General features: G+C 43.2%; 2 long non-coding RNA genes across 6 annotated transcripts in view; both read left to right on the top strand.

Annotated features, from left to right (window-relative positions):
* Positions 1–790: 790 nt before the first annotated feature.
* Positions 791–25,875, top strand: part of LOC116787456 — a 108,250-nt gene continuing 83,165 nt past the window's right edge. For all 5 annotated transcript variants that reach the window (XR_004357294.1, XR_004357296.1, XR_004357297.1 and 2 more), the window contains exons 1-6: positions 791–932; positions 4,810–4,953; positions 5,151–5,326; positions 6,227–6,402; positions 16,518–16,665; positions 17,583–17,771. This is a non-coding gene — a long non-coding RNA (uncharacterized LOC116787456). The remainder of the gene's footprint in view (positions 933–4,809; positions 4,954–5,150; positions 5,327–6,226; positions 6,403–16,517; positions 16,666–17,582; positions 17,772–25,875) is intronic.
* LOC116787458 lies at positions 21,391–25,747 on the top strand. Its single transcript, XR_004357299.1, has 2 exons — positions 21,391–23,859; positions 25,697–25,747. It is a non-coding gene; the product is annotated as an uncharacterized LOC116787458 (long non-coding RNA).

The raw sequence follows: 25,875 nt of genomic DNA, 5'->3' as shown, positions 1-25,875 counted from the left end.
ATGCTGAGTTCTCCCCATTTGATTTTGAAGTGTGTGGTCTTCTATGTCTTCCCAGATCAACCTGAAATTAAGCCCTCAGAGAGCATTATTTCTTAGCCAAAATGATGTGGTTTAGCCTGGTAGATTATTTTATCTCTTCTAATACCCCACTTGGCTTTCTGTGCATGGTAATAGTTCAGCGGATTATGCAATTCAAAGAGGGGTTAATGGATCCATCGTGATAAGTTATCTTTGCAGGGTTCTTGAAATCAACAGGTGTACACTAGTTTGCATTTAGGGAAAGGGTTAGCGGCTGCTAGGGCTGGGAACCTAACTTGAAGAATACCCTACCAAGAGACCCTTTTAGTGTTACTGCTTAGATAGGGTATCCAGTGAAGATGGAAAAATTGCCACTTTCATGGGTAGTAATGTGTCAAGAAGCTCAAGACTAAGTGCAAGCCAACTTGATCCCAGCCCAAAAATTTCTAGCTAATTAGGATGCCCTGCAGGACAAAGGGTGTTGTAAAATGCTCCTTGGAAGGTGGACTGAGCGTGACTGAGGCTTTCCTGACAGCCTGTGCTTTCCCTGAACAACACAATGCAAAGAGCTATCTGTAAGGTGACCAGGTTCCATTTCAAGGAGGGGAAGCTGGGGCAAACTACTGTGGGCACACTCATCCTGCTAGACCGTCTGCATGTTACTGCAAGCTGTGGGTACCTGCAGGTGTGACGTGGAGGAAGGAAACCTAATGACCACCCCCATGCCTCATTGTTCCCATGTAACCGATTGCTGTTTTCTTGCTACAGGAGAAGCTCCTATCTCCTCCCCCCATGCCAATCATGCTTAAACATACTCTGTGTTTGTTGGAGGACAAGTTGATTCTAGCTGTATGTCTGAGCTACAGCCCTCATCCTCGTGGAGGAGCAAAAGCATGGAGAGAGGTGAAAATGGGGTGAGTAGAGAACAGTCTGATGTGGCAGAGGGCATTCAGAGACCTCCTTATTTCCAGTCCACCCCAGAACCCACTTTTCCATAATTCCTCTCAATCCAGCATCTTGTGGGGAGTTTTTAAGGCACAGTTTGCTCATTTGCTTTGGGACCAGAACACATCCAGTTTGCTCACGTGCTCTGGGAACAGAGTGATGTGTGTGCCCTAAGCTGTGTGTGATCCTGAGCTAAGCAAAGAACGACTGCCTCGGTGGTGCCTGTCCTGGGCAAACAAGCAAGTGAGCCTCTCTGGCAGGAGTACGCTAGTCTGATACATGATAGCCTTCAACAGCAACTGTGAAAAAAGGATTGATGGACCTGCCGTAATTCAGAGAACAGGGAACTTGAACAGGAAAAGGACTTGTGTTTCTAGGAACAGGCAGGCAAAGCGGTCTGTCACCCACGAGGCAAGACAGGCACCCTTCTCTGCTACAGCACCCGTCAGGGTGCGGATAACAAACAACCTTGGGGTAACAGGCAAAAGTCACCTTACTTGTAGTTTCACTGCTAGACTGGTCCTTATAAAATTCAGCCAATGTGTTTGTCAGAGAAATTGAAGAGAGGCAGAGGCTTTTACAAGTCCTGCCCCCCTCCCCTGCACCTTAACTGACAGTAAATAGTGAGAAGACTTTTTACACATGAGACTTTTTAAATCCCATAGCACCTCTGGCTCCCTACCCTGCTGTTCTAATGCATTTGCAGATTTTATATTAAACTCCAGAAAACAGATAGGAAAATGCATTTTTTTCTCATTTACATCTGAGTTACTAACTCAAAAGAGCTTTATTTCACAGAAGCTAGAAATACTAGCAGGTTTTGAGCTGACAATGAGTATCCTTTAAAGAACAAAGGAAGCCAAATAATGCAGCCCAGAGCCAATCACATACACTTCTTGTTAGTAACAATTTCTGTTAGCTGTTCAGGGGAGTGCATGCAGCTCTCAGTTTCAGAGTTTAAATGACTTAGCCAGACTTTTTACGAGGACATGGTATCTAGCAATTCCAACTGCAAAACAATGCAAGTTTCTAGAGGCAAAGCATTGGCTGCTGGTTGTGTCGATCAGTAACTATTCAGGAGCTTTTATAAAATGCAGATGTGATCTCAGTTCTTTCTCTAGGAAATAAAAACAACGAAGTCTCAGCCTGATCTTATTAGCAAGTAGTGAGTATTGCCACCCTATCAACCCAAGTTTGCCTTCTCTAGCAAAGCTCGTAAAGCACACAAGAACACCTTCAAAAGCAACTAAGGGAGGTTTGTGATTCCTGTATTGATGGTGCAGACTTTTATAGTTACATTAGTCCTCTCAGGCAAGTAAAGAGAAGCAGCGTCTTATGCTTGCATGTGTTTTGTTCCCTGTCCCCTGTATCCAGACAGAGATAATATAGATTGAAAATATAGAACGTTAGATCTAAGTTTTTGGAGGAAAAGTGGGTCAGACGTCTGAGGATTCTTACTTTAAAAACTTGCAGAAATCCCAGGTAAAGAAAGTACTTAACGGCCTCCTTACCTGAACAAACCTTGTCAGCGATCTTTTCAGGTAAAGAGGTGACCCTTTTACTCATTTTATCTCAAATTGCTGAGTATCCTGGGAACATGGGAAAATGTGCGAGGTCTTTAAATATAGACTCCCTAGTTCTTGGAAGAAGGAGCCATGGACTAAGAAGGACTGGCCTTGCCATCTTCTAGGTTTCATATTTTCTTGGACATTTGTATGTTGTCTTTTTATGTTTTTTCCAAACTTTAGGTTTGGACAAGGGAATATGTTAAAAATAGTATTCTGAATTTTCTCAATCTGGGTGTGTTTACACATTGCAGATTAGATTAGAGAGATTCCAGAGGTGGCTGACCTGTAGCGCCTAAAAATTTGCTTTTTTAAAAAGGAAAATTGGAAGTACTTTTATAATACATGTATTTATTAGATAAAAAGTGCATGTTGCTACAGTTTCTATTTTCTGTATGTGTCGTGCTCCACTCTGTGCAATTATCTGCTAGAATGCATACTCTGCATGTGTTTTTAGTTAAAATTTCTTAAAACACGGTCTTAAAGTCTGCATGTTTTCAGCCTAGTCCTTTAATAACTCACATAAAATAGCATGTGTCTGTCCTGCACGTGGAATATCTACTTGCATATTTTCAACTATTTAGCTTAGAGATTTTGGTAGCATGTGTTAAGACTAATATTTCTTTTGCATTTTTGCCATTAAATATGATAAACTAATGCATCAAGGAAAAGCTCTAGTTTCACTTTTAAGCTCTCAGAAATAAGGTCTATGTAGTGTTTAGTAGGTGGCTATACATGAAGTGAAGTTGCTTTTTTTCTTCTTGCTACGTTTTCCAGTGTGGTAACAAATTATGTAAGCTGAACTGGACAACACTTCTACTAGTTGTTGTGGCATTTTTTGTTCTATATTCACATCATCACGTGTCACAGTATAGTTCTTAAGCACACCCAGTGAGATGAGGGTTACATCTCACCTTAATCTTGCATTGTCTGCACGATTCCTTCTTTTAGTGACCAAGGAATTTTTCATATGGAAGCGTTCATGATCTTTTTGATCATGCTTGTTGCATGAGGGTGATCACCGTCATGATAACAACCTGGGCTTTGTGGGAAGTGTGATATAATAGGCATTCTTAGCAGTTTCTGTGCAAAGACCTTTTTTCCCTAGCTCCCATGGTGCATGTAAGATACCTGGCAAACAATGAAACGCTTAAATAATGTGTTCTTGTTTTATTTTAATTATTTTTATGTCTGCTAAGGACTTGTTCTTGGTAAGTTCTTCTTTGAAAGATCAAAGTTTGCTCTCATACTTCCAAGACTTACAGCTTAGCAGTGGTTGGAGTATAATATATTTATACTTTTAGTGAAACTCTTCAGTGCAAGTCCCACAAAGCAGTACCTGACCTCCAAAGACCTCGTCTGGCCCAACTTTTCCGGAACTGGTACAACACTTCTGCTGGATCCGTAAGGAGAGTATGAGGACAGGGAGAAAATTGTGCCTACTGCCTGTGTCTGTAGAGAGATTTCGGAAAATACTTGATGACTGGATCACTTATCCTTTCTGCTTCCTATAAATGCTCTGTGGCTCCAGCAGTGATAAAAGGGAAATTCCTATGTATCCTTGACACTGTTCCATTCTTCTAGTAATGCTGAAAAAGTGAAGCCATTGCAGGCCTTTGATCACTCCTGGGGTACAAGAGGAATGTTGCAGCTGCTTCAGATTATTGTGCCACAGCTCCAGTGGCTGTGGAAATGCGCTCGCACTGCATCAAGGCACAGGGGCTTCCCCACAGGCCAGCCTGGCAGTGGCCATCCTGGTCTATTCTTCTTCCCATGACACCTTGGAGCAGGTGCAGAGCCCCAGGCTGTGGCATCAGCTGGAATGAACACAGCAACAGCCCTGGTGCTGGGTGCTGTGGGGTGCCATGGCGGGTGGCTGTGCAAACAGTAAGAGTCTGCTCAGCACTTTAATCCCCCTCTTGTTTGGACAGTAGTAGCTGAATGCATTTGTGGAGGATGCTGTACCAGAAGCAGCAGCCACATGGGAGAGCTCCCACATCTGGTGGGAGTAGAGGAAGCAAAACTTCACAACACCAGAGTCAAAAGTAGCCAGGCTGTTTATACACCACCACACATTACCTATGGCACAGCAGAAGGGCAGCCAGCACTAGCAGTACAGCCCGTAAAATGTATCCTTTTTCCTGTTGGGGTCCTCTTCTGTGACTGGATGTGGCACTTAGTGCCATGGTCTAATAACCGCGGTGGTAGTGGATCAAGGGTTGGACTTGATGATCTCGGAGGTCTTTTCCAACCCAACTGATTCTATAATTCTATGATTCAGGAGCTGAGTTGACCCATTACCTTCGAAGGAGTGTTACTTACGGCCTGAAAAGCCCCATGGAGGACCAGGAGCTCCTTTGGAGGATCAGGAACTGTGGGGAGAGCAAAAGAGAGACTCAATTTGAAAAAGTAATCCTTCGGAAAGGTAATTCTCTGGAAAGGTAATCCTCTATTTCTTTACAGGTGTCATTTACACAGGCACTGTCTCACAAGCCTGCTGTCCTTTGGGCACTGTCCTCATGCTCCAATTTGGTGTTAGCGGGGCTTACAACAAACCAAGCCAGAAGCCAGCTTATTTTCCCCCATCACGGTCTGTTTGCTGATGTTATCTCTTTCTTCTAGCTATAGTATCTCAGTTTCTGCTCCAGACTGTCTTTGCTATGGCACATGCCCGACCTGGGAGCTGGTGAGCACTGCCTCTCAGATCTCGGGGCAAAGGTCAGTAGCTGCATAGTGGCCTCTGGATTCTTCAGATACCGACCCTCATCATGTGGGGAGGCATTAACCTTTGGCCCTGAGTAAGTGTCCTCATATCTCACTTCAGTTAGTCTGTCCTGCTGTTTGATCCTGTTCAATATAAAGCCCTTTCCTTTGGCATCCTGCAAATCTAAGACCTGTCTTGATGTTTTCCGGCATGCCATCCCCTGATGCTGGTGGGAAATACCCTGTGTGTGTTGCACCCAGGGCTAAGTAAGTAGTGGCAAAAGGGGCAGCCTGAGAAGAGGTGATCATACATTCACAGCCTCTTTTACTTCCAGAGAGAGCAGTGGTGGTGGCTCCCTCTGTGTAACATTTCTTCCTCACCCAGAAGAGGGATAGACACCATAGGAGGTTACTGTCTGTATCATGCAACTAAGGTGTTTTGAGAATTTGAGGTTTGGGGTTTTTAACTCATGATTCAGGGGGAGGGACTCACCGAGAGTCCTTTAATTCAAATCAAGCTCTTGGGACAGATCTTAGTGCCTTCCGAAAATGCGAGGTTTCCCTTGTCTCCTTTTAATGCAGAGCTTGGTCAGGGGGTCACCTCAGTACATGACTCCTATTCCAGCCAACTCCTGTGTTTACCTTATGTGTAACTTCACACGTCTCCCTTGGGTCCATCTCAGGGCTGTACAGGAGTTCTTAGTTCAGCTCTGATGAATGATCATTTTGCTTCCTTGCACTGGATAAGCAGCTGTTTTCCATGTTACCTTCTTTAGGAGCCTCACTGGCATGTTGTTTCTTTCCTTACCTCCAGCAACAAGCAGACATATCTGACTAATTGCAACAGGGCTGCACCGGCACCTTCTTGCAGTCGGGACTGCACGAAAATCGCACAACATTTTTCCTCAGTGCACCACATGGCAAATAGCCACAAGAAAACATAGCAGGGAACAAGCACTTGCAGTTTCTTTTTCTTATCTTTTACTCTTCAAAAGGGTGAAAGCAACACAGGCTTGGAGATGAGGGTCCCATAGTGACCTGTCCCCGTTGGTGACTGCACTTCCAGCTTCGAACCTCTACTGGGGAAGCTCTTCCTTTGAAGTACATCTCACTTGGGCAGGAGCCAACGTTACGAGGAGGAAACTAATAGCTTGTAAAGAGAACTCCACAGGTAAAATCTAACAGCCTTCTGGTTTCTTTGCTTGCAGGTATTTCCTGTGGATGCTTTAAAAACAGATGGTATTTTGGGTTTTGCTGGTGCCGCCTGCTAGTGGGCAGTGCTCTGTGTCAGAACGAACAGGGATTTAGAAGATTAGACTTTAAAGCATCCCATTGATGCTCTTTACCCTATCTGTACACTTTTCAAGGTGTGCCAGAATACTTTAAAAGGACAGATAAGCTCATCTTTGTGTGAGTTAGTCCTTGTCCTGGAGCTGTCATGCCAGAAGGGGACCATCACGGCAGCCCGGGAGGAGGGTAGTGCTGGTGGGAGCAGAATGGTGCTGCCAAAGGAGGTGAAGCCCACCTGAGTGCTTGTGCTTTACGAACAGAGGTTTTATCGGGGCTGGTGGGATTTACAGCTGTGTTCAACACTTCATTCCACGTTTAGTACCAAGGTGCTGCAGGCAGACCACAAAGATGGTTTTTTACTTTCAGTACACTCTCAATTTGCAATGGCCATTCCTTTTGTATGCTTTGCAGCCCAGGTAAAAAAAAAAAAAAATTCATCTTCTGCTTTTCTTTTCCCACATTGCCACCGAATTTTTGGTGTTCACATGTACACTGGCGAATTGAGAAATTTCCTGATGTATTGTGAAACCCACTTATCACATTCTGCTAAGCTCTACGAGCCTATCGCTTGTCTTCCATACCACCTTACCTGCTGGAACTTCATTGGCAGCCTTATTCAAACTTATGCCCAAATAGCTACCTTTTATAAAAGTCTTGACCTTCTACCCTACCACTTTTCCATGCCTTGTGTCATCTTGTGCAATGAGGCAGCATGATATTAAACCTGCTCTCTCCGGGGTATTGTGTGGCATCTCTGTAAATCATATGGTAGTGATAAAATTTGGGATTAGGAAACAGAAATAAATGAACTATTCCTTGTTTGCATAAGACTGGAAAAACAGCTGGGGCAGAGCTGGGGCTAGAACCCAGAATAAGTCATGGGACTACCTGTCATAACAAGAAAGGGGAGCTTGCAGCAACTTCTTTTTTTGAGGTGATTTGTTAAATCTCCTGTAATTGCTTCAGTAAACACTATAGACTGGAAACAAAACAAAAGGTTTTCTTCCAGCTTTCATAGGTTACTTGGTATCTCCCATATACATATGGGATTAATGGTTGCTGTAGGGTAGGATTGTATCATAAAATTTTATTAAATGTTTTAAAGCCAATTTGAGCTTTCTAAAATTTTGCAAAGTAAATTTTTTCCATTGTTGGCACAGTGCCTTTGAAGTGCTAGATCCTGAAATTTTTAATCATTTAAAAAATAAATAGCTATATATTCTCTGCAGACCTGACACTGTGACAGCAATTCCACTAGTTATGCACAGTACTGTTGTTGTAGGCAGACAACAAGTAAAATTCTCCAAAGTGGAAATTCAGGTTTTTTTATCTTCCTTCATTTACGGAAGTATTTTATATCTTACTTGTAGGCTCATTAAATAACAGTTTTGACAGGAAGGTTTGGGTTCTCCTACCAATTCGATATGTCTTTCAGATAAGACTTCCTTAAAACTTTTGAGTCTCCAAACTGAGAAATGAGAAAATCCATTTGTGAATATAATAATGATTATTAGAAATTCCATGGAGAGCATGCAGCCTATATTTCAAGGAACAAGCAGGCCTATGACAGGAAAAGGATCTACAGGGCTCAGTGTCTAGGGTAGAAAAGAAAGGGCTGGATGTAGACGCAGTCAGTTTGTTTTCATAGGTAATGATGTATTTGCAGTAGTGTGAGAATGCTCATCTCTTGATGCAGCCCAGGACATGGTTGGCTTTCTGGGCCACAAGCCCACATTTTCGAGTCATGTCCAGTCTTTCATCCTCCACTACCCTGAAGTCCTTGACAGGGCTGGTCTCGATCCCTTGATCCCCCAAACTTTATTGATACTAGAGGTAATTCCTTTTGAAGTTGTTACTATGATCAGAACTGCAGGATCCTTGATCTTTACATGTGAGGCTGTCAGGGCACCTCTTGGGCTGCTATAGCATCCTCTGATGGACAAAAACACCTCCTCAGTACCTGTAGTCCCTTGAGTGTGGTCCACCTCTGTTGTGAAAGGGCAGCAGAGGCTGGGGCAGCAATACCTTGTCCCTCCTGCCCAATCCATTTACAGGGTTCTCTTGGTGCACATCCTCAGCTCTGCATGTTGCAGAGGGCAGACAAGTCCCTGCAACGTGCCTGGTGATTTCTCGCACACTCACAGGGCTGATGTGTACTTCGGGGAGTCCATCGAGGCTGGAGGTGAGTGAGCCTTGGCACTCAGTCACTGCCTGGTCTCACAGCTCATTGTTCACCCGCAGCTGGGACCAACAGACTTTTTTTGTCTCTGTTTTGTATAAATCCTCGTCGCTGTAGCACTTCATCTGATATGACTAACACGCATGGTTTTTCTCTGCTCTCTCCCCTGAGGAAGGTGGGGGGAGAGTAGTGTAGGCAGTGCAGTATTTCTGCTTCAGTCTGGTTATTTCAGAAACAAACTTAAAAACATATGTTCTTTTCAGTTTGTTTATGTGACAGAGACAAGGTCGAAGAGATATGCCTGGAAAGTGGAGCTGAAACCTCCCTAAGAGCTGGACTAGGTTGAGGGATCCTGTTACATGGAGTTTATTGCAGGCTGGTATTTAAGTTCACTATAGCCTGCCCCGTCGTTGTACTTTTAAAGGTCCCTTTCTTTTAGAAATATCTTCATTTTGTCTCCTCCTGTTTTTATATTTTCCTTTTTTTTTTTTTTCTTTCAGGACAATTTAATTTTTTGAAATACTCCCTGTTTTGCAGAAATCATCATGTATAATATAGAAACACATTTGTACAAATACTGATAGTCCAAATTTTCTCCCTATCTAGATCTTCATTGTGTTGCATGTTGTGTCCTTGCTCCAAAATTCCTATCTAAATTTCCACTACCGGTGAGGCGGTCTGTACCCTTGAAATATATGCATGTTAATAAGGCAACAGTTGGGGTTGGCAGGAAATGGTGATGGAAGATTTCCTCATGAAAAAGTGAGGATTAGCACGTCTGGTTTTCATTCCTCATCAAAGCAAAAGGAGAGTTTTATAAATGATGTTGTGAAGAAACATGAGGAGGGGAGATTTCAGGAGATGAAACCCTGCCTGCTGGGCAGGGAGGTAAAGGGGCAACTGGCTTCAAGCCACAGCTCAGTTAGACCTGGAAGCCCCTACCTCTTCGAGCTTGCTGGGTGGGGCTGCTCCCCTCTTGACCAACGTTTAAAGATGTAGAAAGTGAGAAGAAAAGAGAAAAAACAAATGGCAATTAACTTAATCATGAGAGGAGAGCACCTGAGTGTGATGCAGGAGACAGAAGTTCAAGCCTTTGCTGAAATCTGTCACAACAAGGAATTAAATTTTCTCCTTCATGTTCTCCTCCGGCACCATAATCCCTGTGGTTGCTGAAGCTCATCCTGCTTCTCACCGGCCAGGTTTTCCCTGGGGCTGGGAACTTGCAGCCATTCAAGCACTTCTTCTGGGAACAAGTTGCCATAAAGTGCTCCCCAACACTTCCAGGGCTGCAAAAGGGCTTTGATGAAGACAGCTGTCATTTGGTGATACCTGTATGCAACATCTTCTGGTCTTTTGCACAAATATAGTTAGAAGCTTGAATTAAAAGGTGGAAAAAGGTAAATTGGGAATTTTAGAGGGATTTTGGTAAAATCTTGCACTTTGTTGCTGCGGTGATGCTATGGAAATGTGATTTGTGGGGCCAAGGGGAGTCTAAGTTGGACATCTTTGTGAAAAAAACCCTGAGATTTTTGGTAAGAGCACGTGGTTTTGAGCACTCCTTTTTAATCTTGCACCTTGGAGATGTGGTTAATTTTAAAGGCAACAGGATCAGTGTATAAACCATGATAAGCCCCATTAACTGGAAATGGGAAAACACCTACTGAACCAGTTTTGAAATGTCTGGATGCAAGTAAAAGGGATCAGAGGTCTGTTTGTTGCTCAGAGAATGTATTTGACACAGTGGACTAATAAATTTTCTTGGATTTTCTTTAAAAAGTTAGTTAGATGAAAGGTCAGTCCCGTTTGTAAACAAAGCTGTCTGAATTTATTGTAAAGTAAAAGCATCAGGGGCTTTTACCGTGCTTTCCACTGTGGCTAAGTGCCAGTACAGTTGCTTTTTAGAAAGCTTAGTGTGTATGATTCTTTTTTATTAGAAAATAAATGGAAAAGACGTGCCAATCAGTAGCTTCAAAAGGTCCTTACTGCAATATCAGTGTTAGAACTGTGCAACAGCCTCCTAATGAAATGGGAAAGCAGAAAAATTGTTTTCAGGCACTTTGGTAGAAAACTGAAGCTCTGGATAGCTTAGTGGAAGGTTTATGAACCTTCTGGGGAGTGTCCACTATGTTTACCCAACCTATACTGATTTTTTGCTGCTTTTTTTAAACCAGCTGAAAAACAGTAGTTTGAGGAGTCAAACCAAACAGAAAACAGGAGAAAGGGACACTCTGAAGATGGGAAATCTTGTACAGACACCTGCAAAAATCAAGCAGCTGTTTGTTATGTTGCACTGGCAAGAATGCTGTGCCGAGCAAGGGTAGTGGTTGCCTCACTAACTTTTGGGTGATGACATCCTACTCACTCTCCACCTATCCTGTGGCTGACGTTGGCAGTGCTGCCTAGTTCTGTTCACATTATCTGTCCAAACTAGAGATCTATCAGGCACGTGAGCCCCCTACAACACAGTGGGAAAGAGCAGCTCTGCGTAGGGACCCAGGCTGTGCGAGCTGGGCAGCTGCAGCAGTGGGACTGCCTCTCCAGCTATCCCTAATTGTTTTGCCACAGCAGTGCCAAGTTTAGAGTAGGCTGCATTCTGCTTTTTGGGCAGGACCTGTAGCAGTAGTCTCATCATTTAAGGCTAGTGTGGATATCTCTGTGTCTGGAGTGCTTCGTATCCCATGCCTGTGCCTCCTTTGCTTTTTATATAATGTGGCTTGTACATGGTGTCGTTTTACTAGAACAACGCTTCTTAGGCACTGCTGTAACCAGAGATACCCTGACCTTACTGTCACATGCTGCCTATTTCTTGTGCCAAAACAAAAAGGTGAGAAAATAGATATAAAGGGATACAGCAATTGCCATGTATGTACTTTCCTGTAAATAATCTAGTGGCAATGTTTCTGTTTGGGATTTCTGCTTCATTTCTGCTTGGCAACTGGCTTTGGAGAGGCTCAGGGGGTTTTATTTGCTTTTTCGAGGGAGAGAGAATAAAGATAAGGGGAGGTTGACTGAGGCTGTCGTGAGACCAGTGAAGCTGCAGCACATAGGCTGGGAGCATGGCTCACCCTTCACGTGTGCTTAGGGAGGCAGCCAGGTTCCCAGACAGGATGGACAGCTAGCTGGGAAGGAAAGGATAGCACGAAAATATTCTATGGTCACATGGCCAGGTTTTATTTGGGCTGGCCTTCACCCCCTATCCCCATCACCTTTCCTGGGCAAGGCTCTCTCTTGAGGCTTGTGTAAAAAAAAAAAAGCTACACCCTTTTAATTAAAGCTGTGTATTTTAGCAGGTTTCCAGTAAACTACTGCAAGTGCCTGGACTCTTATTTCAGCATGAAGGTGTATTTTGTGGGTTTTTTTGTGGTTGCTGTGTGGGTTTGAGGTTTTGTTTGTTTTTTGTTTGGTTGGTTTTGTTTTTTTTTAAATAATTGACTTTTTAGTTATTTTAGCTTAGGAAAAACAATTAAGAGCAGACTGCAATTAATACACCATCTTCACACCTCCTCCTCAAAAAAAAAAAAAGGGTCACCTGAGATTGAATGAAAATCACTGGAACATTAGCTTGTATGGGAGAGTGTCCCACCAGATGAGAAGGCCTCATCACAGCCCAAAAGCTCTTCTGGAATACCCGGCTGAAGGAACACAGCTTTTGTAACGGCCACCTCTTGGCTCTAAGAGAACTTATTTCTCTGAGCAGCAGAGCCCTTTTCTGCACCACTCTGCCTTTGAACCAAAGAGCATGAGACCTAAATGATGCTGTGTGACTTCCCGAGTTTTGTGATACGCACGGATGGTTTGGCCAGCATTGTTCATGCCAAGCGCTCAGATAGACGGAGGGACTTTGCATGCGGTGTGTCCCCTCCGAATTGTCCCACAGCGGCCCGTCCCAGCGGACCACCTCGATGGCTGAATGAACAGCAGCTGTTCATTAACACGGAACAGAGATCCGGCACTGGCCATAGGAAGTAAAAGCCCTAGAGCACACTGCAGTAGCCTTGTTCTCCCTTTACAAAGCTGCTCTCTGTTAAACTGTGGTATCCACCCTCATTGGCGTACAAATGCCCTTCGTTAGGGTTTGCACGCTGTGTTATATGAGTCCGCAGTTAAAAAGCAAATGAACAAAACCTGCTTGTGGTAATTTACTGTAATGGCACTGGAAGTCAGTTTAATCAGGGAAAATAATGTTTGGGGCGATTATGCTTAACTGTAGTGCTGGAAAGAGAGGGGCGCTTGGGCGCTGAGGCGGTGACTTCACCGGTGACTGGGGAGGAGATGGATTATTTGCAAAATCTCAGCCTGACAAGGCTCTCCCAGAACACCATGCTCCTAAGACACAGATCTTTATATGTTTAATAAGGTGTTAAGAGCAGAACTTGAAATGTTCATTCGCATTCCTCTGTTCTGGATCATTTCAGTGACCACCTGGTGCCCCTTTCTTCTTTTTCTTTTCTTTAAAGACGCTTTTGCATCCTGTGTATTACTTTCTTTTTACCCTTTGGGCCCCAGCTTGGCAGAGTGCCATGGAATGTGTTTGGTGTCCTGTCCTTTCCTAACTCAGCAAAACACTGAAGACAGTGCATAAGGAGAAGCTGTCATGTTTCCACTCCCACCTCACTGGGAGAGCCTCATTCTACCAGCTGCTAGAGTAGCCTTTGCTTGGAAGTGGGAGAAGGATGTTAAAGTTTGTACAAATAGTACTTTTATTCCCAGGGAGATTTGTAACATTTATTTTGGTGTCTTGGTCAGATTTCCATACTTGAATAGTGATAGCAGCCTGGTATCAAAGTAGTAGGAAGGAGTTCTGTTCAAATAGAAAAATAATTGCTTTCATAGGTCCAAGAAAGTTTACTCTCAGACATCAGGAGCTGAAAAACTTTCCAGCTGAGGTGCCATTTTCCCTGTGTTAGTGCTACAATTGTGAAGGTAGCTGTGATTTGCAAATTCAGTTAATTTGCTTAGCTGGAAGCGAAGCAATAACTCTACCCTTTCTGAAATGACCAGAGTGAAAGTCTGTATTTTAACCTTAAGAAGAGGTAGCAGGTTTGGGGAGTGTCATTAGAAAGTGGAACTCATGAAATCACACTGAACAGTGAATTGCCTATCTTTTTAGTGTGTCTGTGTGCGTGGATGTGATTGAGAGAGGGAGAGAAAGGATGAATCTGACACAAACTGTATTAAGTTTAGGAGTGAATGCAGAGGAGGCCGTAGTTTCAGACTGATTTAGGAGTGCATTTGAGTCTGTTGAAGGAACCTGGTGTAAACGGCTGTGGGCTGCTGCCATGCTGAGGGCCCCTTTGGCCATCAAATCTGCGTCACCTCCAAGGGACACAGGCTAAGGCACCTGAGCCTGCTTCCACCAGCAGCACCGCACGTCCCACCCAGTTTCTGCCAGGAGAGGTATTCTGGTGAGGGGACAGAGCTGGGGTGATCCCCATGTCCTGAGTGGGCCCTGCTGTGCTGGTATGATACTGCTCTATAAATTATCTAAAAAGATAAACCAACTGAACTGTTTTAAGTTTAGTTTGTTTAAGCCTTTTAGAGTGGCGTGAGCACACTGAATCTTTCAGTTGTCCTTCTATGGATACCTTTTGCTTTGTCATGGTGATGACGTGTTTATTTGATCTATTTAGCCCCAACGTATTTTGGCTAACACGATGTTGTCCTCTGCTCTAGGAGGCCTCTTTGATTCAGGTGTCACCACAGCTTCTGCCACCACAGCTTCTCTAGGAAGCAAGCCAGGATTTTTCTGGTAATCAGAGTGCATTGCATTTGTTCACTGTTGTTCCTCTTCCCTTATCTCTGTTTGTATTACGTTACCATTCAGGGCGTTCCCTCACTTGTCCCGTGTTTGTATGGTGCCCAAAAGATGGCACCTCTGTGAGCTTGTGGTCTGTGTGGGGGACAAAAATTACCAGAGAGAGTAGCTAGAGATTGCTATAAAGATCTCAATGTTGTATTTTTCTCCCCTAAATGAAATTCCTGCTGTAGGTCTTCCTACATGCTGAAGAGAGGAATCTGTGTGAAAGTGTCTTCACTCCATGTGTGTTTATTGTCAAAGTCCTTCAGGTTTTGTTTGACTATTTTGATGTGTCCAGTTTCTTATCTGATGCTTTCTAGTTACCTTTCAAATTCACGGGCAAAGTCCAAAGAAAGATTGGCATGTACTTATGGAGGGTGGAGTTGGCAAAGAAATGGTTTAGCTCTACCTCCTTTTTGATTGGAAAGTTGTCCCTGTAAAATAACCCCAGCTGGTGTCTGAAAGAGAAAGAGTTTCTGCATCTGTTGTAACTGCTACTGTCACAGAACCCAGAGGAGTATATCTCATTTCAAATTAGAGGAAAAGACTGTTCCCACTGTGTTACTGCGGTACCAGAGAGGTGATGGGGCTGGGGACATGTTCAAAAGGAGAATCAACTTCGGGCAAATGTCTCTTGGGGTTGCTTTCATGACCTGTCCTCAAGGATGTCCAGTGTTCAAGGTCCCACACCATCCCCAAGTGCTCCGCTCCACTATTTCATCATCCCCACTGCTGGAAAACAGGCCCTTACACCTCACCTGAACCTCCCTTCCTGTGATTTAAAGACTTACTTCTTGCCCTAACCCCCCAAAAACTCCGGTGTGTGTATACATTATGTATAGAATGTTTGAGTTTCTGAGAGAACAGAGAAGAAAGCCAACTCACATTTCAGAAAGTGACTTAGTGGCCTTTCTGGCTGAGCAGGGTCTTGACTGGAAGACAGAAAACTCCGCTCTTACCGTTCCAGTACAGATTTAAATCACCGACGTGTGTCCTGACTGATAGTATTCAATGAGTGGCAAGGCTTGGATACCGTGAAAGGAATATGAGAAGGTGTGTTACAAAGAGATTGTGTTTTCTTGGTATGCATTTGCGATCTGCCATCCTCAGGAGCAGGAGCAGCAGTGATTCTGGAACCTCATTCTGATTAGAGTGACAATTACAGGTGTGTACCAGAGTCAACAGTGAAATACCTGAGCACAGCAAGACAGTAGGAGATCTTGTGGTGATTATTAGTGGAATATTTGTAACTATGTCCAAGCAATTTTCTTGATGAGTTATTCACAATACTCCCTGTTGGCAGAGAGGTTATTGAATTTATATTAATGAGGAGCGAAAATTGTTGGGAAAAGGTTAGTGGTTGTGGCTTTAATTGGGGAGCAGAAAGAAAATCCTCCCTTGGGTCATTTACTCTATTCTCTTGACACTCTGATAGAGCTGAACTTAACAGGTCCTTCTATCCCAGCTTGAAATGCCTGAAGTGATGATGATCTCATTCTTTTGAGCTATGACATAAGGTGTGAGTGTCAGTCTCGGCAGGTGACCACATCTCTCAGAGAAGTTTCCTTGAGAACTTTTTCAAGCAGCTAAACAACCCACTTCAAGTGGCTGTGCAACAGATGATTTTTCCATGTTTCACCAAAGCTGCAGGAAAAGCAGTGTTTTTTAACAGTGTTCCACAGCCGTTGTTTTGATTTTGGAAAATCCATTAACAACAACAACAACAACAACAAAAATCATTCTAGTGAGCTGAATAAAGCTGAACTGGCAAATTGCAGATACCCAAAAGGAACAGTGTCTTGTTTATAAGGAAAGAGTGTGGTTACTGTGGTCGGACAGCTGGGCTACAGGCCAGGTCATGCCTCCTAAACATATTTTATCTAACCTCATGTCACAGGCAGGATGTGGGGAATGTAAGATCATCTCTTCTGAAAGGTAAGGGCCATTCACAGAGAGTGTAGACTGGCTCCCTTGACAGCTGCTTTGCCTTACACCCGCTGAACCTCTGCTTCTTCATTAGGGTATCAGAGGAAATTTCTAGACCTGCTGGGATCAGAATTGGTGCAGATCCACCTCAGTGGCTTTCCCCAGGCAGTCAGAAAGTCAAAGACAGGCTGCAACCAGGCCTGAATGGACCCGTTCTTCTCAGCCAACCGCTAACACTTAAGGTATGTTTCTGCTTGGCAAGCACAGGGTGTGACAGTAGCACATAAATCATGGGTGCAGCTAACATGGTCTAAAAACTGTGAGGTGGTAGGTAGAGTCCCTGGAGAGTCCTTACTCCTTCCCTGGCCGGTGGTGTTGCACAGGGTGGCTGGAAGAAGCCATCAGGGCTATAGAAGCACCTCGGCTTAGTTGGCTAGAGCTAAGGGGACGTCTAGTGGTGACATTTTAAAATCCAGATTTCTCTTTAACTAGAGGCATCTAGTTTTTCCACTGCTGCTGCAGCTTCCTTGAAAGTGATGGGCAGAGGCAGCAGTAAGATTAAAGGTGTCTTGTGTCAAATTTCCCCTGTGAGAGAAACCGGCAAATTGAATTACTGGATACAGGCAAAGCTCAGCTCTTAGTCTCTGTGCTGCAAACCCTGTGATGGTGGTGGGTTTCCAAATGCAGAATGGGCATAACTGGTGTAGAACTGACGCTGTGTTCCTGAAATAGCCTGATGGGTTTTATATTACCTCTGTCTCTGCAAGTGGAGACCCCAGACCATAATAAAAAATAATTTAAACTTTGTAATTTGATTTTTTAATGTGACTTTACAGAATATGTAAGACATTCATGACTTAGACAATGCAGTAGGACCCTGCTGTATGACACAGACCTTCAAAAGTCAGTTGCTGGTTTCTCAATACAGTGCACTGATTTTCGCAGTCATATTTCATCTCCCCTTGGACAATAACTGGGGACTTAGTGTGGGGTAAAACTAAAAGAGACAACACTGTATCCCCCTTTATCCATATGCTTATATACTGCTGTGACTAAGGAGAATGTATGTAAATATAGATATCCATGCAAGGCAATGCAGTAAATAAACATTGAACGCAGATTAAAAGAGGTTCACTAATATCATCCTATTTTCTTTTAGGATTTATGAAAAATTTCCTTGGCAGTATGTGCTTGGTGGTAAGCTTGCTCTGAGGGAATGTGCTCACAGAAGGACAACTCTTTGGCAAAATTATCTTTGAGGCTGTGCCAATAACAGCTAGAGGAACTCAGGTGCAGCTCCAAAAAGGCTGCTACCCCCTTATGAGGACCATTGCAACAGGCAGACATGGTAATGTAGTGCTAAACTGCCTTCTCTTTCTCCCTAGTCTGAGAAATGCAAAGTTTTCTCAATGTAAAGAATCTAATTACTTATTTTTCAGGCTATTAAACCAAATGCAATGTATACATCCCCCCCAATGTGCTCTGGCATTGCTACTGCTGCAATCACAGCAGGAAAGGATTTTGCTGCTGCTGTTGCCGTATTTTTCTTGTGGCACGTTTTTAGACAAAGCTGTGTCTTGTTTTTGGATTTTTTTTAATGCACTGGGAAACTTCTGCTCTCACTCCTCGACCAGTTTACTTTTCCAAATCCCAGAATTAATTTCTTTGAATGTTTCTTTGTTATTTCTGAGTAAGTCTTCTTTTTTTTTTGTCCTTTCTCCTTCTCATATCATGAGGTCTTTTTCCCCTCCTCAAACCGGTGGCCAACAGAAAGACCTTGAGTAACAATTTCTCACCCTTAACCATCTAATTTTTTTAGCCCAGACTTTTCTCCACCATTCTGTCTTTTGTGTGCTGAAACCAGTTATTACCTTGATTACAGAGCATCCCTTCATGATGAAATAGCTCTGGTGCTGAGCAGGAGCACAGGTAAAGCTCAGACACCTACCCTTTCTTCAGACAAGTTTTCATGCTCCTGTGCTTAGAGATTGATAAAATTCCCCATGTTATGTACTGAAGTACTGATGTACTGGTTTCCTTTTCCATGGATTCACAATGAAATGTGGTGGGTTTGTTCTGTTTTGTTTTCTTTTTTAAAGTTCCTGCCCAGATGTTTCCAATTGATTACCTTTCCTTTAAATTTAACTTGTTTCTATTTAATTCTTACATATTCTTCCTTACTTAACATTTTTGCCAAGACTTGTACTACTAGGGTCTAAGAGAAGAAGGGCTGCGTGTGGAGGCAGTATTTTTTTCCCAATGAGATTCTCTCTGCCCCTGCTACACAAGTGTAAGTAGTTTTAACTGTCTTATTTTATTTTATTTTTTCTGAGGGAGGAGCAGGTAAGGTAGTTGTAAAAAAACAGGATCTGAGTTTTCCTTTTGCTGTGCTCTGACTTTTCCAAGGCTTGTGAAGTACTGAAGGGGTCTGGGATGGGAAAAATCAACAAATGCCTCTTCCTTTGTAACAGCATGTTCTGCAAGGGCTGCCTTTCCATTGTGATATCCCCTCTTTTGGCCTTGCTTTGCTCGTCTACACCAACTACCACTACTTTGGGCTGCGCTGCAAGTAGCAAACCACTGAAGGAGAGGAGGGGTCCTCTTATTTGGAAGAAAGCTTCCCTTTTCTAGATATTCTTGGAGTGAGTTTGGAATTATCTTATTGCTTTTGTGAAGGATTTTGTCATTTGCTACTTTGCAACATGTGGCAAATCAATTTGAATTTCCCAGCTCTTCTGTAGCACATCACTCTGTGTTCCACCTGTCTCGCCAGACAGATTTGATTTGCACTTGTAGAGTCTAAGCAAGCATGGTATTTGTACCAATGATGGAAATATTTTCTCCTTCCTCATGACATGACTGGGCAGAGTGTGTATGAAGAGTGGATGTGCCCAGGTACGGGCAATGTGTGTGTATCAGGACTGTGTTTACAAGTGATGCTCAGAAGACCAGTCCCTGGGCTTGCACTCTGCTGCTGCTGCTGCATCCCCGTCTGGTGCTGCCCGTCCCTTCTCCCGTGGAACAACAGTGCCAACTGCTGGCTGCCGAGCCTCGCCTGCCAGGAACCGGCTGTGCCTGCGGGTGGAACTGGTCCTCTAAGCTTAGTTTTAGGGTCACCGCTACCTAAAACAAAGCATCCCTTTGCTGATGGTTTGGGTACTTCGCAGAAATATCTCGGTTTGGTGGTCCTTGTTTCCATATCAAAATAATATTCTACTGAGCTCAGGTGAGCCTGGGTCGGTTACCTTTCCTTGTGACATTTCTCACATTCATTTCAAAACTAATTGTTAGTGATGTTTTAAAACTGTGTCTCTCCTCATCTCCCAGGGCTGGCTGCTCAGAGGGAGGAGAAGGTTTCTGCTCTGAGCAGTGGAAGGGCCATGAAAGGTGTTGTATGCTCCCTGAAAGATTTTAATCATGGATTTGTGGTAGCAATTTGCCATCTACAAATTTGAGATACACATTCGTGTTATAGCCACAGTGAACGCTGGGGAAAATGAGATGGGGTTTATGTATTTCTGCACAGGGTACTACACAGTGGTTTTGTTCAGGGAAAAAAAGGAAAGAAAACGGGGAGGATAAGAAAAAGAAGACAATATGCAGGTGTACATGTAAGTGTCATTTTGTTTGAATTTCAGTGAAATGCTTTAATAGAAAAAGTAGTTTGTTTGGATTGTTGGGTTTTTTTGTTTTGTTTTGTTTTGTTTTTTTTTTCACTAAGAAGAATATCAAATGGGAAAGACAGGCCTGTTTCTTTAAATGTTTCCCGTGAAAAAGTGCTCATGTTATTTTTTTGCTCTATAAGGCTCTGTATGTTCCCTGTCTCCTTTCCTTTTTGGCCTGTGGTCTTATTCTGGGAGGGTTACAGTGTTTGCAGGAGGTGGCAGTAGAGAGGACATATGTATGTGGAATAGGAAACGGGAAGGAAAAAAAGTATTAAAAAAAGAAATTTAGAGAGCTTTGCAGAGAAAGGGGAAAGATGGTGAATGGGTAAAGCAATATACCTGGGAGAGATGATCAGGGGAAGTTTGCAGAGAAAAAAAAGGGTAGGGACAGGAAAAGACAGGCAGCCAAACAAACTGAAAGTGAGTTTAATGAGTCAGTGTTTCTGTGTGTTTCTGGCACCTCCCGAAGGGCCATTTTTTACTTGCTCCCAGCCACAAATGTTCTTCATAATTTTTGGAACAGAACACAAGAGGAAAACTAATAAATCAGCTATTCTTAAACATATGTGACAAGCCCAGGCTGAGGTGCAGGTGAACCACAGCCATGTGAGGTCTCTCAAACCAAAGTTGGAGAACTTTGGCCACCACCGCAGGTTTAGCACTGCTTCCAGCCCTCTGTTGCTCTTTCACTCATGTGGTGTTGTGTTCCCCCTCCAGCCCCAATGTCTTCATAGGGAGATCTAAATGAGGCAGAAAGGAGAAAAAAATAAAACTAACCCCCCCCCAAAAAGAGCAGTATTTCGATGCTACCTTGAAAGACAGGAACATCAAAACTCCTCCTGTGGAACCGAAACCTTAGGTTTTAGGGAGTTTGTTTTCAGGTGAAGCTTATAAACCCTATGAAAAAAGTAGCCCTCAGGCAGTCTGTCATTGTAGCCCCAACTGGGAGCACCAAGCTGGCTCTGGGAGCTGTTGGGGATGGGAGGGCCACCACACTCCACTCAGCAGTGGAGAACTTGTGTGCAAGCGCAGTTCTGCTTGTGTAGCGGGTTCCATGCCAGTCAGGTGTTATGCTAAATGTCAGGAGTGGGAAATTGGAGCAATTAGGGGGCAATCTCAGTCAGTTTTTCAAGCCATGCAACAAAATATTTCTTGTGAAAGAAATTGACATTCTGTGAAACTGATTTCTTAAGTATCATAAATCACAGGTTTTGGGTTAGAAAGGACCTTAAAGATCACCTAATTCCAACCCCCCTGCCATGGGTAGAGACACCTTCCAGTAGACCAGGTTGCTCAGAGCCCCATCCAACATAAACACTTCCAGGAATGGGGCATCCACAACTTCCCTGGGCAATCTGTTCCAGTGCCTCACCACCCTCACGTTAAAGAATTTCTTCCTTATACCTAATCTAAAGCCACCCTCTTTCAGTATGTACTGCTCTGTTTCTAATGATAGTGTGTTGAATTTTTATTAGTGATGTGAATAATTAAGCCGGATGTCATGCCATTATTTGTTATTTCTTTTAATTAAACAAAATGAAAATTTTGCCAGGACATGGGGTTGCGATTTTCAAGAGTCTTGTTCTAATCACGCACTGATTTATTTTACTTTCGCACAGACAGGCATTCCTCCTACACTGTATGTTTCTCCGAATAAAGGGAGCAGGCTACATGCTTTCCTATCCATGGCAGGCCTTTGTCACTGAGATAGCCAGCCTCTTACTGAAAATATATTTACATGTATAATATATTGTTATATTATTAAGGAAGCTTAATGGTGGAGCAGAACTGAGCATACTCACCGGAGAGAAAGTGCACATAAAGGTAGGATGAGAGGCTGGAAAAGGCAGAGAGCTGTTACTCCCTGTACCAACCGTAGGTTTTTCCTACAGTGGGGTGGGATGCCATGGGGACAGGTGAGGTGGCTGTGTCTGCTGTCCCTGCAGCCTGAGCAGTGGCAGTGATGCTGGGAGCTGCAATGCCGCTAGATGTCCCTTGTCACCCGAGTAAGGTAGGCGGCTCATCCCCACCCCTGAGCTTCAGGCATATACGATGTAGTGTTATAAAGAAGCCTGTGTTTTAAGTATTAAATATGGAGAAAAGTTGTGTCTGTATTAAAAAAAAAGTCTTGTGTCAGCCTGTGAGGTAACGTTGTAGGTAGCAAGGAAAAGGGTACTTCTTTAGCCCCTTTATATTTAATTTTTGTTGGAACATACTCCACCATAGGGAGGATTTCATCTTGAAAGCGTATTTACACCAGGGCAATTCAATATTTCCTGGTGGAAAAGAAATCATGCTAGGAAATGCTGGTTTCAGCTACCTTTTCCCTGCTGACACAGGCCTGTCTGGTGCAAGGTGGGGTCCTGGTATCCTGCATCAGCTGAGCTGGTGGAGGGGTTTGGGGGGAAAAGGACCTACAGGCTTTCCTTGCACCTGCTTAATGATTTTGCCATTTTAGGCATGTTTATGTTGAAAAAGGCCAGAAAAAAAGGTCACTTCTTTGAAGAACTCAGCCCCTCCACCTCACTGGTGCAGCTGTAACCCCAAAGGCTCAATGTGTCCCTGCAGAGCGGGGAAAAGGCTGGTGGAAGAGGGAACAGCTGCTGAGGGAGGTGGACTGGTGTAGGCATATGGCATGGAGCAGGCAGAGCTAAGGGCAAGAGGCTGCAAGCTCTTGGAGGCAGTGTCTAAAGGGGGCACAAGGAAACCTCCCAAACCTGCTTCCACCTGGCCTTCCAAAACCTTTCCTTATGCTTCCCAGCCCATGTGTCACTCAGTGTATGCAGATCTATGTGGAGCCCATGCTGCTCAGCCACATGGCTTGTGTTTGCCTTGTGGCTTGATCCTCTCTCCAGCCAGCTGTGCTGGTGCTGCCATGCCAGTGGTGCTCTTGCCCCTCCAGACCAGTGTGACAGCTGGGTTTGAAGGGCAGCCTCCAACAGCAGGAGTGTGCCAGCCTCTCAGTAGTCCTGTAAGAGTTAATGCCTCCCTGTGCCCATGTTTTCACCTCAGTGGAAGCTGTGTTTCCATATGTCCCTAGCTTCCGTAGCTGGCACCTTGGCGTGGGCATCTGTGCCACTCCGCATGCCTGTGCCCTTGCAAAGACTCACCTGAACTCGTGCTGGGCAAACCCTCTCGCTCCTGGTCTCCTGCAGTGCCCCGTGTGCCCTCTGCACATACCACAGCTGCACAGTGGGGTGTGCATGCCCCTAAACTGCCCTGAAAGCAACCACATGGCTCACCTGACCAGCCAATGCCTACCATGTTATGGACTTCTCTCCAACGTAGGTAATAACTGATTGACTGTCACCTGTTTCTCAGAATGAGCTGCTGTGGTGCGTGACTGCACAAACCAAGCTGTTGTGTATTCAGAGTCATATCTGCCTGCCTGGATTACAGAAATGAAGCATTTGGTGCTTTCTACTTCATTTAAACCTGTGGGACCCCATAGGGCACATCCTCCTCGTGCACCAAGGTGTCCATGTGTGCCACTTGTCAATCAGGGACTTCTTCACCAAGTAACATCTGAGCAAATCTCTTAATAACAGAGGGACTACACACATCACAATTTCACCAACATAGCCTTTATTACTAATGGTGATGTTGGAGATGGAAAACCCAGCTCAATTCTCAGATCCCTGCCGGAAAGTAATAAAATAAAGAGGAACAAAATCTGTGCGTGTACTTGCTACCAAACCTTTGAAAAACACAAAAGTGGAACCCTGCCAATGCGATTGCTGGCAATTTTTCAGAATGGAGCCTCATTCGGAGGTAGGATTAGAAGTGGAAGTGCATTTTGTGTCTCTAACATTAATGTCATGTTATCGTGTACAAACGGAGGGCTTACAGTCATTTGGCGTTTGCTGGTCTCTATTTTAATTATTGTGTGCCAGTCTTAACACCTTCAGAGTATTTTTGAACACCTTCTGATAATAGAATAATTAGAAAATAACTTCATCAATCGTAAAAAAAATGGTGCCTATTTTGTTAAGGCAAAGAACTGACAAAAGAAGTACTTCAGTAGAAGTGGTCTGATAAAAATGGAGCTGTGTTTCATTTTGCTTTGTTGAGAACATGGATGAAGGCAGGCTGGCTTTTATGTAGTCTTTTGTTCATCCCTGGGCAATGGCAGAATTCGCAGCTAAATTGTAGTGTCAGAAAATTCTCTGATGGTAGCTGAGAACGATATAATGTCATGTATACTCATAGTAACAACAACAAAAAATTCCTAACCCATAGCTCCGATTTTGAATATCAGAATGAGCTTTCAGTACTAAGAAATGAGCCTACAGTACTAAGAATACAGAAAAAAACTACTAAAATTTTCCAAACCCAAGAAGATTCACTTGATATAACCAGTAGCAAAAAAAAACCAACCAAACAAAAAAAAACCAAAGAGGAATGTAAACGTAATTTTAAATTATTTATTTCATTCTCTCTCTTTTTTCATGTTAATATATCCTTGGCTCCTAGTTCACAATGACATGCTAATTACAAATGTAAGAAAACCTAACTTTTTATTGTGCTAATTAACCTGTATGTCACATAGACATTTGGGGAGAATTTCCCATGCTTTCTAGTGTGAATGGAAGGAAAGAGCAGCGGTGCTCACTTAAAACTGAATTTTTTTTCCTAGTACCTTGTAAAAAGGCATCATTGTATTTTGATTAATCCATGCTTGGTCCATCTCGGATGTTTCCATGGAAACAGAATTTTTTTCCTTGATGGAAACTGTTAGGCTCAGGAAAGCTCCTCATTGCACAAAACCATCAAGCTCCTAAAGAACCACTTGTTGGAAATTTAATGTGCATAAACAAAACTCCCAAATTCCTCCTTAGTGTTATTGTTGTCAATGCTAATAGAGAACTGTTTTCTTAATGACACACAGTGGTGCCTTTTCACTCCACAAGAAAATAGAATAACAGTAGTATTCTTTCCATTGCAAGAGAGTACTTTTCCTGGTCCAGAAACAATTAGCCTGCAAACCTTCCAAAATTAAATTTTAAGAGTTCTGATGTGTGTATACTACTTATTTCTGGATCCAAATAATTTGGTTTAATGGCTGTTAAATTGTAATTGATTTTATAATGAAGATTATTCTTGTGTGCCTCAATTTGGGTTATGGAGTTTTGTTGGGGTTTTTGTTTCATTTGGTTTTTGTTTGGTTTGGGTTTGGATTTTTTCCTCCCAAAAAGTATATACTGTCTTAATGGATGCTACTGTGATATTCGGAATACCATTTGAAAATCAGCTAATAGAGGGAACATTTTTGTGTTATTATTAATTTAACCAAGTAGTTGGAAACCTGACCATAATTTCTCCCATTATTTTTGGACAACATGTTTATTGCATAAAATTAGAGGATTTCTTGACCATTAAAATGTCTTGGTTCAGAGTGTTTTAGTTTTAAAAAAGTCCAGTCTTAACTTCTGCTGACAATGCAAATAGCTATTTTAAATTGTTGGGTTTGTTGGGTTTATTGCTTGTAAACCTAGAAGTTTTAGACCACAGAGTATTTATTACTTTGATTAATAGGTAATTGCTGGTTAAAAATACATTGAGGAAAACAGTTCAAACTCCTCTAATTTATCTTTACCTTTTATTACAGTGGCATTTAGGAGTACTACCCAGACTCCAAGATCCATCATACAAGAGCCCACAAAAACACAGAATGTAAATAGTTTTGTTACAGTAATGCCCTGATGCTAGTGCTTGTGTGAGGGCAGAGAGAGAAAAAAATCTATTGACTTGTTCACCTTTTTTTTTGTTTGTTTCATCTTTGTTCAT

Source organism: Chiroxiphia lanceolata, chromosome 5, assembly GCF_009829145.1.
Source record: "Chiroxiphia lanceolata isolate bChiLan1 chromosome 5, bChiLan1.pri, whole genome shotgun sequence".
Classification (NCBI taxonomy): Eukaryota; Metazoa; Chordata; class Aves; order Passeriformes; family Pipridae; genus Chiroxiphia; species Chiroxiphia lanceolata.
The sequence above is the reverse complement of the archived record's forward strand: the minus strand, read 5'-3'. Positions and strand labels throughout refer to the sequence as shown.